At 41.5% G+C, this 7,433-nt stretch overlaps 1 pseudogene; it reads left to right on the top strand.

Moving 5' to 3' along the window:
* Positions 1–4,931, top strand: part of LOC135560362 (voltage-dependent calcium channel gamma-3 subunit-like) — a 9,299-nt pseudogene extending 4,368 nt beyond the window's left edge.
* Positions 4,932–7,433: the final 2,502 nt, after the last annotated feature.

The raw sequence follows: 7,433 nt of genomic DNA, 5'->3' as shown, positions 1-7,433 counted from the left end.
ATTCAGATTGCATCCTCTGGATCTGTTAGGGTTCCCCTCTTGTCCAGGTGGGTGTGGATTCAGATTGCATCCTCTGTGATCCAGGTTCCCCTCTTGTCCAGGTGGGTGTGGATTCAGATTGCATCCTCTGTGGATCATAATTACAGATGTGAGTCCAGGTGGGTGTGGATTCAGATTGCATCCTCTGTGGAGGTTCCCCTCTTGTCCGATTATTGCATCCTCATCTGTCGGTTCCCCCTCTTTCCAGGAAGGTTATCCTCTTGGAGGTTCCCCTCTTAGGTGGGTGTGGGACATCCTCTGTGGAGGGTCTCTTGTCCAGGTGGGTGTGATTAGAGCATCCTCTGTGGATCTGTCGGTTCCCCTCTTGTCCAGGTGGGTGTGGAGATTGCATCCTCTGTGGATCTGTTACTCAGGTGGGTGTGGATTCAGATTGCTCTTAGGGTCAGAATTGAAGTGGGTCTGGGTGTCTAGGATGATGATTAGAGACCAGGGGAGAGGAAGGTTACTTTGGAGCTCTTAGGGACTCTGGATTAGCTCTTGGAGCTCTTAGGGTCCTCGGCTTGATTAGAGACCAGGAGAGAAGATTACTCTGGAGCTCTTAGGGTCCTCGGCTTGATTAGAGACTAGGAGAGAAGGTTACTCTGGAGCTCTTAGGGTCCTCGGCTTGATTAGAGACCAGGAGAGAAGGTTACTCTGGAGCTCTTAGGGTCCTCGGCCTTGAAGACTCAGTTCAGGGTCCTCGGCCTTGAAGACACACACACACACACACAGACACAGACACACACACACACACACACACACACACACACACACACACAGACACAGACACAGACACAGACACAGACACACACACACACACACACACACACACACACACACACAGACACACACACACACACACACACACACTAATGTTTGCTGACCTCCATCTGTTAAACATTAAAGTGGTTTAATGAGTGGACAGGCTGTTAAAGGACATCAATGTTGTGTGTGTGTGTGTGTGTGTGTGTGTGTGTGGCTGTGTATTGAGGACCATTGAACAGTTGACAGCCCCTTGGGGAAGATCTCTCCAGGACTGTTAGTGTTGGTCAGGCTCTGCTCTGCTCTTGCCTGGCAGTTAGTACTATATATATGTTATAGTATGTTTAATGTATACCTGTATGTAGTAATACTAGTACTATATATATATATATATATATATATATATATATATATATATATTATTGTATACTGTATGTAGTAATATTAGTACTATATATATATATATATATATTATTGTATACTGTATGTAGTAATATTAGTACTATATATATATATATATATATATATTGTGTATACTGTATGTAGTAATACTAGTACTATATATATATATATATATATATATATTATTGTATACTGTATGTAGTAATATTAGTACTATATATATATATATATATATATATATTATTGTATACTGTATGTAGTAATATTAGTACTATATATATATATATATATATATATACTGTATGTGTATACTATATGTAGTAATATATATATATATATTATATATATATAATATAGTACTATATATATATAGTATGTTTAATGTATACCTGTATGTAGTAATATTAGTACTATATATATATATATATATATATTATTGTATACCTGTATGTAGTAATATTAGTACTATATATATATATATATATATATATATATTATTGTATACCTGTATGTAGTAATATTAGTACTAATATATATATATATATATTATTGTATACCTGTATGTAGTAATATTCGTACTATATATATATATATATATATATTATTGTATACTGTATGTAGTAATATTAGTACTATATATATATATATATATTATTGTATACTGTATGTAGTAATATTAGTACTATATATATATATATATTATTGTATACTGTATGTAGTAATATTAGTACTATATATATATATATATATTATTGTATACTGTATGTAGTAATATTAGTACTATATATATATTATAGTATGTTTAATGTATACCTGTATGTAGTACTATATATATATAGTATAGTATACTGGGATGTATACCTGTATTTAGTAATATTAGTACTATATATATATTACAGTATGTTGGGATGTATACCTGTATGTAGTACTATATATATATATTATAGTATGTTGGATGTATACCTGTATTTAGTAATATTAGTACTATATATATATATATATTATAGTATGTTGGGATGTATACCTGTATGTAGTACTATATATATATATATATATTATAGTATACTGGGATGTGTACCTGTATGTAATACTATTAGTACTATATATATGTTATAGTATGTTTAATGTATGTAGTCATATTAGTACTATATATATGTTATAGTATGTTGGATGAATACCTGCATGTAGTAATATTAGTACTATATATATGTTCTCTGTGTAGGGACGTTCAGAGGGCTGTGTAGAGAAACCCCCTGAACACCTCTGTTCTCTGTGTAGAGAAACCCCCAGAACACCTCTAGTCTCTGTGTAGAGAAACCCCCTGAACACCTCTGTTCTCTGTGTAGAGAAACCCCCTGAACACCTCTATTCTCTGTGTAGAGAAACCCCCTGAACACCTCTGTTCTCTGTGTAGAGAAACCCCCTGAAAACCTCTGTTCTCTGTGTAGAGAAACCCCCTGAACACCCCTGTTCTCTGTGTAGAGAAACCCCCTGAACACCTCTATTCTCTGTGTAGAGAAACCTCCTGAACAACTCTGTTCTCTGTGTAGAGAAACCCCCTGAACACCTCTGTTCTCTGTGTAGAGAAACCCCCTGAACACCTCTATTCTCTGTGTAGAGAAACCCCCTGAACACCTCTGTTCTCTGTGTAGAGAAACCCCCTGAACACCTCTGTTCTCTGTGTAGAGAAACCCCCTGAACACTTCTGTTCTCTGTGTAGAGAAACCCCCTGAACACCTCTGTTCTCTGTGTAGAGAAACCCCCTGAACACCTCTGTTCTCTGTGTAGAGAAACCCCCTGAACACCTCTGTTCTCTGTGTAGAGAAACGCCCTGAACACCTCTGTTCTCTGTGTAGAGAAACCCCCTGAACACCTCTGTTCTCTGTGTAGGGACGTTCACAGGGGTGTGTAAAGAAATTGATTATTTCCTCGAGGATGCAGACTATGAGCAGGATGCTGCGGAATACCTACTGAGTGAGTACACACACACACACACAGAGAGACACACACAGAGACAGAGACACACACACACACACACACAGAGAGAGAGAGAGAGAGAGAGACACACACACACACACACACACACACACACACACAGAGACACACAGAGAGAGACACACACACACACACACAGAGAGAGAGAGAGACACACACACACTTAACACATACTGAATTTTGAGTGTAATTTTGACTTTTCTCTCTTCTTGTATGTCTGTCTCTTTTACTGTGTGTCTGTCTGTGTGTGTCTCTGTGTGTGTGTCCGTGTCTGTGTGTTTCTGTGTGTCTGTCTCTTTTACTGTGTGTGTGTGTGTGTCTGTCTGTGTGTGTCTGTGTGTGTCTCTGTGTGTGTCTGTCTGTGTGTGTATGTGTGTGTCTGTGTGTGTCTCTGTGTGTGTGTCCGTGTCTGTGTGTTTCTGTGTGTCTGTCTCTTTTACTGTGTGTGTGTCTGTGTGTGTCTGTGTGTGTGTGTCTGTGTGTGTGTGTCTGTCTGTGTGTGTCTGTGTGTGTCTGTGTGTGTGTCTGTGTGTGTGTGTCTGTCTGTGTGTGTCTGTGTGTGTCTCTGTGTGTGTGTGTCTGTCTGTGTGTGTCTGTGTGTGTCTGTGTGTATGTGTCTGTCTGTGTGTGTCTGTGTGTGTCTCTGTGTGTGTGTTGAAGGAGCAGTGAGAGCCTCCAGTATATTCCCCATAATGAGTGTAGGTCTGTTGTTTCTGGGAGGAGTGTGTGTGGCCGGCAGAGTTCTACAAGACCAACACAACGTCATGCTCAGCGCTGGGATACTGTTCGTCTCCGCAGGTCAGCCCTCTCTCTCTCTCTCTCTCTCTCTCTCTCTCTCTCTCTCTCTCTCTCTCTCATCTACATCTCAGCAAACTCTCTTTCTCTCATCTACCTCTCAGCAAACTCGCTCTCTCTCTCTCTCTGTCTTTCTCTCTCTCTCTCTCTCTCTCTCTACCTCACTCTCTGTCTCTCTGTCTCTCTCTCTGTCTCTCTCTCTCTCTCTCTCTCTCTCTCTCTCTCATCTACATCTCAGCAAACTCTCTCTCTCTCTCTCTCTCTCTCTCTCTCTCTCTCTCTCTCTCTCTCTCTGTCTCTCTCTCTTATCTACATCTCAGCAAACTCTCTCTCTCTCTCTCTCCCCCTCCCCCTCTCCAGGACTCAGTAACATCATTGGCATCATCGTCTACATCTCGGCTAACTCTGGTGACCCGGGTCAGCGACAGTAAGAAGAGTTACTCATGCGGCTGGTCTTTCTACTTCGGGCGTTGTCCTTCATCTTGGCTGAGATGGTGGGCGTTCTGACAGTACACGCCTTCATAGGCGCCACCGGACGCTCCCGGACCTTGGGCGCCGCTCCTCACCAAACACGCTCTGTTCCGCTCCGCGTCCTACTACAGCCGCTACAACCGCTACAGACGCCGCTCCAGTTACCGCGGCAACGTGGACTACCGTCACTCGCTGTCGTCGGCGGGGCAGCTGCGACCTCGCGACCCCTCGCCGTTGCCGGTGGCCCTGTCCGTGTCAAGGTTGTCGCCGCGGGGCCGGCGGGGTCGGAGTTGGCCTCGCACAAACTAACGCCGCCCGACAACAAGATGGCTGCAGGAGGAGGAGGAGGAGGAGGAGGAGGAGGGTGGATGTTGCGGAGCGTTTTCCTGTTGCCACTGACAAGCAAGCCCAACAACAAGGACATGTTGCCTAGCAATGCTGCTAACAGGAAGACAACACCTGTCTGAGAGAGGGAGGGAGGGAGGAGGAGGGAGGAGGGAAGGCTTTAGCAGAGAGAGAGAGAGAGAGGGAGGGGAGGAGAGAGAGAGAGCTTTTAGCAGAGAGAGAGAGAGAGAGGAGGGAGGGAGGAGAGAGAGAGCTTTAGCAGAGAGAGAGAGAGGGAGGAGAGAGAGCTTTAGCAGAGAGAGAGAGAGAGAGAGAGAGAGAGAGAGAGAGAGAGAGAGAGAGAGAGAGAGAGAGGACAATAGTTGACAGGATGGAACACTACCTCTGTCTGATGACCGCAGAACAGACAGGATGGAACTAGTAACTCTTAGTCGGTCTATAATAAATACACTGACTAACCTCTAGTAACTCTTAGTCGGTCTATAATAAATACACTGACTAACCTCTAGTAGCTCTTAGTCTGTCTATAATAAATACACTGACTAACCTCTAGTAACTCTTAGTCTGGCCTCACACTGTCTATAATAAATACACTGACTAACCTCTAGTAACTCTTAGTCTGTCTATAATAAATACACTGACTAACCTCTAGTAACTTTTAGTCTGCCCTCACACTGTCTATAATAAATACACTGACTAACCTCTAGTAACTCTTAGTCTGTCCTCACACTGTCTATAATAAATACACTGACTAACCTCTAGTAACTCTTAGTCTGTCTATAATAAATACACTGACTAACCTCTAGTAGCTCTTAGTCTGTCTATAATAAATACACTGACTAACCTCTAGTAGCTCTTAGTCTGTCTATAATAAATACACTGACTAACCTCTAGTAACTCTTAGTCTGCCCTCACACTGTCTATAATAAATACACTGACTAACCTCTAGTAACTCTTAGTCTGTCTGACTAATAAATAGTCTGTCACTGACTAACCTCTAGTAACTCTTAGTCTGTCTATAATAAATACACTGACTAACCTCTAGTAGCTCTTAGTCTGCCCTCACACTGTCTATAATAAATACACTGACTAACCTCTAGTAGCTCTTAGTCTGTCTATAATAAATACACTGACTAACCTCTAGTAACTCTTAGTCTGTCTATAATAAATAAACTGACTGACCTCTAGTAACTCTTAGTCTGCCCTCACACTGTCTATAATAAATACACTGACTAACCTCTAGTAACTCTTAGTCTGTCTATAATAAATACACTGACTGACCTCTAGTAACTCTTAGTCTGCCCTCACACTGTCTATAATAAATACACTGACTAACCTCTAGTAACTCTTAGTCTGTCTATAATAAATACACTGACTAACCTCTAGTAACTCTTAGTCTGTCTATAATAAATACACTGACTAACCTCTAGTAACTCTTAGTCTGTCTATAATAAATACACTGACTAACCTCTAGTAGCTCTTAGTCTGTCTATAATAAATACACTGACTAACCTCTAGTAGCTCTTAGTCAGCCCTCACACTGTCTATAATAAATATGAGTTTGAAATGGGACATAACTTACATTTCTGTGACATTATGAAATGATTTCTACTGTTTCTGTGTTTTGTAAACTAGGCTACAGTAATAATAACATCTCAGCTGTTGATTTTGGCTGTGTGTGTGTGTGTGTGTGTGTCGCTTTAAAATGAATTATAGAACATAAGTATGTGCTACAGACATTAAAACTGTTAAAATAACACATATAGAATCATGTAGTAACCAAAAAAAGTGATAAACAAATCAAAATATATTTCATATTTGAGATTCTTCAAAGTAGCCACCACTTTGCCTTGATGACAGCTTTGAACACTAATGGTATTCTCTCAACCAGCTTCACCTGGAATGCTTTTTCCAACTGTCTTGAATGAGTTCCCACATATGCTGAACACTTGTTGGCTGCTTTTCCTTCACTTTACGGTCCAACTCATCCCAAACCATCTCTATTGGGTTGAGGTTGGGTGATTTTGGAGGCCTGGTCATCTGATGCAGCACTCCATCACTCTCCTTCTTGGTCAAATAGCCCTTACACAGCCTGGTGGTGTGTTGGGTCATTGTCCTGTTGAGAAACAAACGCAAACCACACAGGATGGCGTATTGCTCCAGAATGCTGTGGTGGCCTTGATGGTTAAGTGTGCCTTGAATTCTAAGTTAAATCACTGATCAGTGTCACCAGCAAACCATCACACCTCCATGCCTCACCTCACGGTGGGAACCACACATGCGGCGATCATCCGTTCACCTACTCTGCATCTCACAAAGACACGGTGGTTGGAATCAAAAATCTCCAATTCGGACACAAAGGACAGATTTCCACCGGTCTCATGTCCATTGCTCGTGTTTCTTGGCCCAAGCAAGTCTCTTCTTCTTATTGGTGTCCTTTAGTAGTGGTTTCTTTGCAGTAATTCGACCATGAAGGCCTGATTCACGCAGTCTCCTCTGAACAGTTGATGTTGAGATGCATCTGTTACTTGAAATCTGTGAAGCATTAATTTGTGCTGCAATTTTCTGAGGCTGGTAACTCTAATGAACGTATCCTCTGCAGCAGAGGTAACTCTGGGTCTTCC

This window comes from Oncorhynchus nerka, linkage group LG15 (genome assembly GCF_034236695.1).
Source record: "Oncorhynchus nerka isolate Pitt River linkage group LG15, Oner_Uvic_2.0, whole genome shotgun sequence".
Taxonomy (NCBI): Eukaryota; Metazoa; Chordata; class Actinopteri; order Salmoniformes; family Salmonidae; genus Oncorhynchus; species Oncorhynchus nerka.
This window is presented reverse-complemented; position numbering and strand designations above follow the sequence as displayed.